Raw genomic sequence first — 12,714 nt, forward strand, 5'->3', positions numbered from 1 at the left:
GTCGAAAGATAAGTTGAGTAATTAATAACCTTGAAATTTAGTAAAGTGACTGATGTGGACTAGCCAGGATGTTGTTTGCACCAGTTTGATTTACATAATCTTGCCCTAGTTGCTCTTTTAAAAAATCAGCCAAACAATAAAAAAAAAGTGTTCTACCTTCAAATATTAGTAAACCTCCTGATGAAGTTTTCCAGATTAATCTGAATGGATTTATAAAATGTGTTAAAAAAATGAGGGATGTTTAAATTTAATTTCTTTAACTTACTAGCAATAATTGCGCCTTGGATAAACCTCATTGGCTACAATACTGCCACTGCGCAAAGCTTCTTTAACTTACTAAACAGCAACATACTTTGTCCAATTTACTTATATTCAGTTTAAACCAGAAGCACCTTTATTGTCCTATTTCTTTTCTAAATTTCTAATATTAAGTTGTTTTCTTTTCTAAATTTCTAATATTAAGTTGTTGTTAAATATCTTCATAAAATTATTAATAAAATGTTTTCATAAGTATCTTACATGAATATTGAGATAAATAGCTTTGAAATAGCTGAAACTTCTCAATTACGGTAACAAAGTATTATTTCAAAAAGTGTATCTTAAGAAAGGTTAAACTGCATAAATACAATGTTTAATGATCTTTCTCAAAGATAAGAACTTTCTATCAGAAATATATCACACAGGGCAGCCCCTCCCTGTGGCGCAGCGGTTTGGCGCTGTCTGCAGCCTGGGGTGTGGTCCTGGAGACCCAGGAACGAATCCCTGCATGGAGCCTGCTTCTCCCTCTCCCTCTGCCTGTGTCTCTGCCTCTCTCTCTCTCTCTCTCTGTCTATGAATAAATAAATAAAATCTTAAAAAAAAAAAGAAATATATCACACATTAATAACCTTGTTATGGAGATGAGATTCTCCCTTTAGCAGAAAACAGGGCATATGTGAGTGACTTTTTTCCCTTTGGCTATATTCCTAATGCATTTCCTATCATGGTCTCATGCTGTAATGCATTTAAAGTGTGCTCTTAAGCATTTGTTAGTTAAAGAAACTTAACATAAAGACCCAACTTGGGGCCATCAGAGTGGCTCAGTGGTTAAAAGGCCAACTCCTGGTTTCAGCGCAGGTCATGATCTGGTTGTGGGATTGACTCCTCATTGGTCTCTGCCCTCCATGGAGTCTGCTTCAGATTCTTTTTTCCTCTATCTCCAGCTCATGTTCTCTCTTTCTCTCTATCTCAAATAAATAAATAAAATCTTTAAAAAAAAAGAAGACCCAATCTGAGCTTGCTAAGTGGTATAAAATTAATAAAAACTACATCTCATTGTTGGAATCTAGGGTATTATGGGATTTTTTTGCATACTTAGCTCTTCAACTGATTTGTTTTGGAATCTGGATAAATTATTTGGTACCTTGGTTAAGTGAGCTTGTGAAGAAATTTTGATATATACAACCACTTCACATAGAGCTAATAGCTATGTTTGTCAAGTATTTTGTGGGAAGAAAAGATTATAGAGCAAAGAATGCTGGATTTCCTTAAGAGCACTGCACTGTAATGTGTACATGAAGACTGGGCAATTACCAGGGAGAAATAGGCCTGACAATAAGGGCCAAATATATGCAACTCCTTTCTTTTGGTGAAAATCTGTCCTAGTTTCATGCTATTATATCTTAAAATAATATTGCATTTTCCACTAATGATACTATTATAATTCATGGGATATGTTTCCCACCAAAGACTCTGAATCTACAATATACTATAAAGGCAAAGGTATGATTATAAGATATAGACTCAACTCATTAAAGTAGTAAAGTGTATTCTAAACCTAATCTAAAGGACAAATATACACATTGTGAGGTCGTTATATGAGTCTCCCATATATTTGGAAAAGATACACATCTTTATATTAAAACTACATTTCTACTGTATTGTAAATTATAACTACATAAAATTAACACATTAACTTTAATTACCACTTATTTACACCAAGCTTGTTCTCCAACAAGAAAGATATATGTTTATGAGTGTTTGTGTGAGTTAGATGACTGGCATCTTTTTAAAAAACTGACCAAGAGGGGTTCCTGGGTGGCACACTCAGTGAAGCGACTTGACTCTTGGTTTCAGTTCAGGTCCTGATCTCAGAGTCATGAGCTCGAGCCCCCATTGGGCTCTGTGCTTAGCATGGAGTCTAATTGGGACTCTCTTCCCTCTCCCTCTGCTCTTCCCCTCTGCTTGCAAGTGCTCGCTCTCTCTCAAATAAATAAATAAATCTTTAAAAGAAAAAAAAACTGAGAAAGTTTGGAGTAATGAATTTGCATGTAGCATAGAGAGGTAGTCAGAGTCATTCTCCTATATTTCTTTAATTCTAAGGTACCATATGTTGTATGATATGCCATTATATTAGTAACACTTTTTTTTTTGGAAAGAGAAAAAGCTGGTATAACAAATGTGCACATTAGAAAAAAATTGGTTTTATAAATTTTATAATGATAAAAAGTACCAAAATGGAGTAAATATTTTTATTTACCTTAAAATTAAATTTAAACTTAAGCTTAATTTCCACAGCAATCTTTAGAAAATTTTATTATGCAATATTTGTTGAAGATAATTTATAATTTATTACAATTGATTGAGAAATATCCATGCATTTTAAAATTCAAAACTTTGGCTAAAACTATCAAATATCTGAAATTTTCTCAATGTATGAGAGGTTAGTGTCTCAGTTGATTCTATAGTGAGCTTCATGGAAAGTACAGCAGGTAGAGTGCTTGCTGAGTAATTTATTGATGGTGAATGATGCTCCCAAATTTGCTCATGATTCTGTTCTGATCCTTTGAAATCATTGAAATACCAAAAGAATGAGTATACAGCTATTAGGAAGAATATGAATATTTTAGCTTGCTCAGAGTCTCTTTGAAGCAAAGGCACATGTGCATATATATAAAGACATATATTTTTGGGAAAATAATTCTAGTTACATTTAGAATGTAGTGAACTCTCTCTGGGATTTCATTTATTGCTGGTGAGAGTTTAGAGTGCTCTAGACATTGACATGGTGGCCTTATTTTAATCAGCAATTACAAAGATTAAGTCCTAGATATCAATGAGTAGAACATTGGGTAAAAATCAACTTTTCCCCCTTGTACAAGACTTAAATGCATCCTATCAAAGGACAAAATTAAATAGGCAAGGAAACATTTATTCAAGACTACTGCAGTGGGGGAGACATTCAACTCTGCTGAAACAAAAGGCAAGAGAGTTTTCAGTGCTGGGGTGAACTAGTGGAATAGTACTGGAGGACACCAAGTGGAAAGATTGGTCAGGGGCACTCCATCTGTGTTTTCTAACTGGCACTTATTGAAGTAGACTCTTACTGTCCCACAGAGAATGGGGGTGCTATCTTTCTTGATTGTGTTTCAAATATATGGCTCCCAGGTCATTGAGAAAGATATTCCATGGTTGTAAAACTGTCAAGATGTTAGATTTACATCCCTTGGGGCGCCTGGGTGGCTCAGTCGGTTAAGTGTCTGCCTTTCCCTCAGGTCATGATCTCAGGGTCCTGGGATTCAGTCCCGTTGGCTCCCTGCTCAGCGAGGAGTCTGCTTCTCACTCTCCCTTTGCCTCTGCCCCTCACTTGCGCACTTCCTCCCTCTCACTCACTCTCTCTCAAAAAAATAAATAAAATCTTTAAAAAAAAAAAAAAAAAAAAGAATGGGCAGCCCGGATGGCTCAGTGGTTTAGCGCCATGGTGCTAACAGCCCAGGGTGTGATCCTGGGACCCTGGGATCCAGTCCCACATCAGGCTCCCTGCATGGAGCCTGCTTCTCCCTCTGCCTGTGTCTCTGCCCTCTGCCTCTCTCTCTCTCTTTCTTTCTCTCTCTCTTCTCTCCCTCTCTCTGTGTCTCTCATGAATAAATAAATAAAATCTTTAAAAAAATGAAAAAGAAGATTTACAACTCAAAAGGACAGAGAAAGAATTCACAGTTGCAAGTTTTCTAAAGCAAATGTTTTACATAAGGAGAGGTTAGGGTCCTTTAGTCAGGAAAAAACCTGTCTAAAGTTTAGTCAAGCTGAGAGGAAATGTTAAGGCTGGTAGGTCAATCTAAACTTGGAATACAGATATAGATCTGTTTGTCAATTCTGAAAACCTAGAAGAACAGAAAGCTCTCCTAATCTCCCATCCTCCTGAATCTGATTTAGTTGTTTCACTTATGTGTTCTCACAGGGGAACAATCTTGCCAAAATCAAAGAATTACATTTTTTTGTCTCTTTACTACTACTGTTTGACACTAGACTATAAACCTCATGAGGATAGGGATCCTGATTACATTTGTAATCTCAGGACATACTGTAATGTTACCTCACTTTATAGTACCTCAATTGATGCCTGCTAAAATAAACTGAATTCTAAAAAATTCAGAAAAGTAGCTGAGCTGGGAAATAAGAATGTAGGAATTAATTACAAAAGAATTAAGAGCCAACTAAAGTTTGGTAAAACTGAAGGTTGTAAGGAAAGATGATCAGAAACCATGTATTCCTAGAAGGTATGAACTAGTAAATCCTAGAAAACTAGAAGTGGGCCACGCACAATGAAGATAATAATAGGAAAGGGAGCTTACATTGAATGTTTACCATATAGTAGATACCATGCTAGCATATCAGATTTAATCCTTTGAAGGGAAAGGAAAGCATTGCAAGCCTCACTTTATAAGTAAGGAAACTGACATCTAGAGAGGCCATTTAATAATAAACTTAAATTATAATAATTTAAAGTTTTAGAAGAAGGGGCAAATAATCAGCACTTTAAACTTTGTATATTAGGTTACACTCCTAAGAAGGGATCATCCTCAAAATAGAAATAGAATTAACACAGTACTAGATGTATCTTTAAATGCTAGAGACAGGATAGTTATAAAGAAAACATGATGTTTGGGGTACCCTCCAAGAAACTTGTGAAGGTGGTGTCACCACAGGAGACTGTCTCTTGGCAGCACTGTCAGCTATGTATTATTGGGTTGTCATTAGTGGGGCTTTTCTCTTGTACTTAGAATATTCTCTATGATTCTTCAGTAACAAAATATCTTTGTTTCTTCGATTCTATTATAACTGAAAAAGATGGTTTAAAAGAAAAATCTTTTTTTTGTTTTTTTCAGATACACATTGGGAGCACTAACTATAACTATAGTTATAGAGCATTAACTCTAACTATATGCTAGAGACGTGCTGGTAGTCCCCTTATATCTCCCTACATATCAGTATGGGAAATATTAAGGCTTCTTTTTTTTTTTTTTTTTTTTTTTTAAATTTTTATTTATTTATGATAGTCACTCAGAGAGAGAGAGAGGCAGAGACATAGGCAGAGGGAGAAGCAGGCTCCATGCACCGGGAGCCCGACGTGGGATTTGATCCCGGGTCTCCAGGATCGCGCCCTGGGCCAAAGGCAGGCGCCAAACCGCTGCGCCACCCAGGGATCCCGAAATATTAAGGCTTCTGATGCCAGTCCCATCTGGATATTTCTGAATGAAGAGGAAGGTCTGGGACAAGAGCAAACAGGTGAAGAGAATTTAGTTAATAATTCAGTTTGATCTGAAAGCCTGATCAAATTCAGATACCCATGTCAGGCTTACATGTCAGGATTATATGGAATCTATTATATTTTTTCAAAATAATATAGATTTACACAATTTTTCTTCAGAATTTGGGGTAAGAAGAAAAACAATAATTTAATCTAGTCAATAAAAGGAACATCTTCTTTATGTTTCTTTGAAATCCTTTGTGAATTCCTTGTCATCTCACTGATTTTACCCTGTTCTAAAAAAAAGCATACTGGGAAAAAGTAAGATCTAGTGCTTTTCCAGTGTACTCCTGGCATTCTTCCAAATCTTCTGGAAAACACTATTCTATCATTTATATTCCTATTGAACTATGAATTGCAATGAGGAACCCTCATTGATATTATACAAAAGCCTCTTAGACAAAAGTATTAGGATATTCTTAAAGAAACTATATACAAATGGGTATATTTAAAATAATTGTAAGTACATCATTAAGCCCCAATAAGAATGCAAGGTTGCTTAGCAACAGGATCAAGCAACCTTAACGTGAAAAGGCATGGAAACAATGGTGAAAAGTGATCGAAATCTTAAAAAGGCAGGTTCTTTGAACTAAATTTTTGTGAAAAGATAAGACAATGAGGAGAATGAGTTTTTTCTTTTTTCTTTTTTTTTTTTTTAAGGATTTATTTATATATTCATGAGAGACACATAGAGAGAAAGAGAGAGAGGCAGAGACATAGGCAGAGGGAGAAGCAGACTCCTTGCAGGGAGCCCAATGTGAGAATCGATCCCAGATCCCGGGATCATGACCTGAGCCAAAGGCAGGCGCCCAACCGCTGAGCCACCAGGCATCCCAAGAATGAGTTTTTCATCTAAGAATTGTTTCCTGAGATTGGTGTAGCATTATTTCAAGGCTAAACATCATCTACTTTCTGTGAAGTAGATAAAGCAATAGTACTTCTAGTCTTCACATAATTTAGAATACTTAAAAAAGACTTTTTTAAAATCAGGGTTAGCTTGAAAATACATAATATTTCCGTGTTGTCCCACAAATTATCATTAAAACCGTAGAGATATATAAAGGTGCTTATAAAAATAAACACTGAAAGTATATTTGATTAAACTACAAGTGTTCTATTTTTATGTCATCATATACAACTGGACAAAAAAAACCTAAAAAATTCTATTCTTATCTTTTAAGTTTGAACATACATATGCAAACATACATTATCTAATTCTCATTAACAGTTTTTAAAAAAAGAACCTACAAAACACTATCTCTTTGGAAATATTAGATTGACTAATTTTTGACTAGTTTGACTGGGCTAATATATACTATAAAACCTGTAAAGCTGCTAACTTGGTTCTACTGGTAACAATGAAAACAAATCTGGTACATGTGGGCTCTCTTGATGTAAATGCATAAACACTCAGCAAATTCAATCAAAGAATAAGGTCAGGTCTCCTGGATGGGGAGGCAGAAAATCCCTAGTCTGACCCTACTCTGACCTCTGCTTTCAACAAGTCACTTAACCATTCCATACCTCAACTTCTTCTTCTATACAAGGAGACCTTCAAAATTCTTGACAGGTATGATACTCCTGACATCCATGTCTATTAATTCTTCTTCTCATGGAAAAAGTGGTTGTTTTATTGGATTGGTTATTTGGTTACCATCTTTATGAGAATATTAAAAGTAGCAGGCCTATCCTGTTCACATATCCATTCAGTACTGTTCACCTATCCAGCAGAAAAATTACATTATTGGTTTCTTTTTTGCTTTTTCTTTGTATCTGATTGTATGTTTCAGACTTAATTTTTAGTTCTGGAAGCTTAAAGCTTGCAGGTGCAGATGAAATATGCCACAGATTTCTATACCAAAGCCATTCTGTTTTTTAAACTACTGGTTTTTTGCAGGCTTTAGAAGACACCTAGATGAGCACATCTGTTTACTTTTCTTAAGAAGTTTTATAACATCACCAAAAGGTCATCCTTAAACAGTCAGACAAGGTCAACAACAAAATCTTGGAAAATAGCCAGTCCATCAACAAAACAAACACAATGGATTATTTACAGACATTAAGTTTAAATAGGCAGCAGAATACAAGAGTTGGGGAAGGGTATGGGAGAGCTACTTTGCAGACATAGCAAAGAAATAGTTTCAAGAGATGCCTCATAATATTAAACTGTTGAGAACCAACAGCAGTAACCAAACCTGGCCCCCAGTAATTGGTAAAAAGTGTATTTATAAAGAAGTTGGAAGTGACAAGTCTAAGATGAGTCACAGAAGCAGATTCACGGGCCACACCCACACTGGGTCCTGTATTCCATTTTCAAAACAAAGAGAAATTGATGTAAATATTTTAAGTGCAAGGAAGTGAAACTGTGGTTTTTAATCCCACCAGTTGATGCCAGGCCAGGTTTTCTATTATGCAACTGAGGATGTAGTTTCATTCTGATAGCAAGCAGTAAAGATGGTACTCTTTTCTTCCCATGAAAATACCACTTCTACTAATAATTTTAAAGGAGAAGAAAGCTTTTAACAGAGAACATATTAGAAAACCATTACGTATTTAAATCCAGAAACTTAATATTGACACAAGAAGCAAGTAAATTTAGGAAGAGAGAGAGCTACAGAAATCGTCAGTGAAGACTCGGCTCTGTTAGTTGAAATTTTTAAAATTATAAACAGAATGGAAAATTCTCTGCAATTGGTACTTCATCCATGATTCAAGGAAGTGACTTAGGAGAAGTTTACCAGGATGAAAAGCAACCTGCTGGGAAATATAGATACCACTAACACAGAAATAATGATATAAGATAGAGACATTTTTTGTAATAAAGGATTTCACCATCTTTCTAAGAGGATTTTATTGTATCATACTGTTGAATCATACTGTAGTTACATCTATTAAAAATTTTAGATTATGGAACACTTAAATATATACTTAGGAGAAACAGTCAATAAATTGTACACAATATATTACAGTAGTAAATATTAGGTTCTTGTCAGTGAATAATTTTACAGTCTTTTTGTGGTCTTTTTAAAGAGACTAATTTTCAAATAAAAATTCTTTCAATTTGGGAAATGAGAAATTTCAAATAAGATCAGCCAGATTTCTACAAGGCACTTTCTGATGCTCAAAGTGGGCAGGTTACAAAATGGTGCGCGGCCAAGGCCATATGGGAATGTGCCTGTTTCTTGCAGTTTGAATCACATTATACAATGTGTCTGTAATATACAGGACCACAAAGTATTTTATAACTTATGCTTTTCAAGCAGACTCTTACAGGAATAGCAGTCACCTTCAGAACTTCCTTGTCTAATTAGAATAGACCTGAGGCAAAACTGCAATGTTTGCTTAAGTTTCATCAAGCCCCACTTTCTGAGTTTTTCCCCTGTGAGTCTATTTATCATTCTGTCTCCTTTGTTACCTAACACCCTCTGCAGAAACCCTATGCCCTCGAGTTCTCTTCCCTCCTACACATCATCAGAATTTGCTTTCGGATCATTTCGGCTAAGGAAAAATGACTAAGATCTTAAAGTATGGTGGGTATTTGAATTTTAAGGGCAAAGAAAGATTTAAGGATGAAGTTTGGAGATAAACAGGTGCGATTTGATTGTCAAGCATCTGTTAGTAGAAGGGAAGACATTTTTAGGCATCTGCTCTTTCTTGTATCTCCAGTCATAAGGCTAGTCCTGCAAGCCATATATAGTTAGAAGTAATTGTATGAAAGGATCAAGATACCAGTAAATAAAAATAATTTCTTGTTAGTTCATAAATAATATGTAGATTAATTAAAGGACACAAGAATTATTCCCTGTTCCCCTGAATGCAAACTAGCTAGCAGGGAAAAGGAGTTTGATAAACTAGCCTTGGTGTTGGTGAATGGCAAGGAAAATTCAGTGTGGAATTACAGATGGAAAGTATGTCAAATGATAGGTGTGTGTATCCATATGTGTTTGTATAGAAGCCATCTCTGTCATCTAGGAAAAGACATTTAAACCTTGCAAAGTTAATGCACTGAGAAGAAGCTATAAACTTCATCATTTTATTGCTAAATTGGGCCATATTTAAGAGATGAATCAATAGCAATGACTTCCTTGAAAGGTCTCCTAAAGATATTGATTTATTTTTCTATGGGATTGGTATGCAAGGAAATTGCTCTGAAAGAACACAGAGAGATAATACTACCTGTCAAGGATTTGGGTAACATTAATTGAGCAAAAACTAAAATATGATAGAAAGTACAGTTTTCTTTATCTTATCACAAAGTTAAAAAAAAAACAAAGTTAAAATAAAGAAGTGAAAAAATCTCTAAATTTTATTTTATATTTAGCAGTTATGTAAATTAAAACAGATTGATCTTACTACTCATTATGGTAATTCAGTTACCAAAAAAAAAAAAAAAAAACCCACAACAAAACAAAACATATTTGCTTGGAAATGATTCCTGAACATGGATGTATTTCATATTTAGAATCAGATAACAAAAGAAGACTGTTTAATTTACATGGGCCAGTATTTAGTAGTTATTGATCATTATTTGTGAAAATTAAATTAATTTTCTGATATTCCATCATTTCTATTTTTTTAACAAAAGTAGGATTTTATTTTTTGTCAGATGTTCTTTTGTTAAGAAGAGAAGAAGAAAGGAGTTACTAATTCTAAGCAAGTCAGCTCCTTGATTTGCCTGATAATTATGAATATGAATAGGGGCTTTCTCTGTAGTACAGTAGCTCTTAATCACCAGGAAAAAAAAAAAAAAGGGCTGGCTCTAACATATTCTACAAAGGAAAGTGTGCCAAGACATAGTCAGCAATCTTTTTAAATTTTTCTTAAGTTTAAAAATTATTTTATTTTGCATGAATTCCAAATTTCCTCTAAATTATTTTTTACTGTGGAACATATGATGCTATAATACTAAATTTATGAGTAAAAGTGTAATAGACATCATATATCTCCGCATCTTACACTGATGACATTTAAATTCAGAAAATAAATTGTTATCGTTTCATAAACTAGGAGATAATTGCTCTAATAACAAGCAGAAGAAGTTGACAGGAACAATAGATTTTTCCACTCTTTGCTTTTTATTGTTTGTGTTTACTCTAGTTGGCCAATTAATGGCAACACATGACAAAATTTTCCTGACTTCTGATTAATTATCTATAATTTTACTGGTTTTGTTACTGCTAAAGCTCCACTTGTTCTATATGTCATATCTTACATTACTCATCCTATTTTCTTCTTTGACCTTCCTTGTATTCAGAAACCCCATGTTATTAACTTGTCAGGTAGTACCTGTTATAATCAGAGAAAAAGCAAAGAAGAATGAATGTAATGCCAATATAACCATTAATTAGAACACATGTTTTAGGGTATTAAAACAGAAGAGGATAACAAATGATAGTTTAGTTTTTGGATAGCTATATAGTATATAAATGGAACCCCAAATGGCACCAGAGATAATTAAAACCAGAGTTTTAATATATTTGATACACATCCAATTTGTGCCCATGGATGACAAACAGCTAGTAAAGGAGAATTAAATAGATATATTTCTGGACAAATGAGGTCAATAATTTTACTATTTACCTAAATCATTTCTTAGGCTTTCTTTGTTTATTATGCTAGAAATTATATGACATTATCAGAGTAAAAGCATTACAATGACTTCACCATTGTGGAACATGAAACAAAATGAGAAAAAAAGGCAAGGAAGGAATATGAGTGAATCAAGAAGGAAAAAGAAGTGAAAGAGCTGAAAGGTTTATATCTTGGCCGTTAGGTGCTAGGAGAGTTTACTTGTGTTTTCTTATTTAATCTTCAAAGTTCTCTTATCATAATGGTATTAACATGTCCATTTTATAGACAAGCAACTGAGGCTTTTCAGCTACTGGTTGCACTTGATTACCTGCCAGGTTTCAAGCCTGTGATGGGGACAGTCAGGTCAGGAATTTTAATCCTGGTTAAATTGTGACCTAGTGGAGGTACCATTCTGCAAACTCCGTTTTGACTCAAATTTTGACATTAAAATGTTGCTTGTCTTTCTCCAGGATAGTAGTCTGTGTTTCAAGAACAACTATAGTTCCCCTATAACAATATTTATGAGTTGTTTGTGCCAACTAAAGGTTTTGGTTGATTTTTATATTAACAAAGCCCTGGAATTACATGCAAAATGCTGTGAAATTATTTGTTTATTTTTAGGGAAGGGATACAGAGCTGTTACCAAATTCCTAAAACTCAATCAAATATTATCTAATAATTTACATTAAATGGGGCAATGAATACTTCTTCTGGATCCAAACACTATTATAATATTAATTATTATTCTTTTAAGATTATTTATTTATTTATTTATTTATTCATGAGAGACACAGAGAGAGAGAGAGAGAGAGGCAGAGACACAGGCAGAGGGAGAAGCAGGCTCCATGCAGGGAGCCCCATATGGGACTCGATCTCGGGCCCCCAGGATCACGCCCTGGGCTGAAGGCGGCACTAAACCACTGAGCCACCCGGGCTGCCAGATTTTATTTTAAGTAATCTCTACATCCAATTTGGGGCTCAAACCCAGAACCCTGAGATCAAGAGTCACAGGCTCTAACAACTGATCCCTACAATTATTTTTAATACTTACAATATCCCTGAAATATCTATTAACTCCATATAACTGAGGCATAGAGAAGTCCAAATAAGTGACAGGGATGGAATTGAAATCCAGGTCAATTTCAACTTGAGAACCACTAATTCTATACCCTGCACTGCCTCTCATTGTAGATAATAGTACATGTCCATTTATTTCCTTTATTCCCTTTTGGGAATCAAAGAGCAACCAGTACAGATTATTTTTAATGTAAATAATATAATAATAATGCTAGCCAACAGTTACTGAATATTCATATTGTGCTCGAAGCTGAGCATTAAGTACTTTATGGGCATTCTTTTATTTAAATCTCACATATATATTACCTACATGTGGAAGTAGGTAGTATAAATGTTCTAAAGTGATTGAAATAACATGATCAGGTAACAGCAGTTAAACTGGGAACAAATTTCTTAGGCTGATGGTTGAATTTTGACCAAGATATTAAGAGAAGAGATGAGCACTAGTGAGAAGATGGCGATGCTATTCATAGGAAGGGAAAGCACTAATGTAAGTGTGG

General features: G+C 34.6%; 1 protein-coding gene, 1 long non-coding RNA gene and 1 other non-coding gene across 3 annotated transcripts in view; 1 reads left to right on the forward strand and 2 right to left on the reverse strand.

Moving 5' to 3' along the window:
• The window catches only part of PKIA (cAMP-dependent protein kinase inhibitor alpha), a 109,002-nt gene that overhangs the window by 35,689 nt on the left and 60,599 nt on the right, over window positions 1-12,714 (forward strand). The window lies entirely within an intron of this gene.
• LOC112678678 (U4 spliceosomal RNA) lies at window positions 190-325 on the reverse strand. Its single transcript, XR_003147763.1, has one exon. It is a non-coding gene; the product is annotated as a U4 spliceosomal RNA (small nuclear RNA).
• The window catches only part of LOC125754014 (uncharacterized), a 109,239-nt gene continuing 107,185 nt past the window's right edge, over window positions 10,661-12,714 (reverse strand). Inside the window, exon 4 of the long non-coding RNA XR_007407205.1 lies at window positions 10,661-10,852. This is a non-coding gene — a long non-coding RNA (uncharacterized LOC125754014). The remainder of the gene's footprint in view (window positions 10,853-12,714) is intronic.

The sequence above is a fragment of the Canis lupus genome, chromosome 29 (assembly GCF_003254725.2).
Source record: "Canis lupus dingo isolate Sandy chromosome 29, ASM325472v2, whole genome shotgun sequence".
Lineage (NCBI taxonomy): Eukaryota > Metazoa > Chordata > Mammalia > Carnivora > Canidae > Canis > Canis lupus.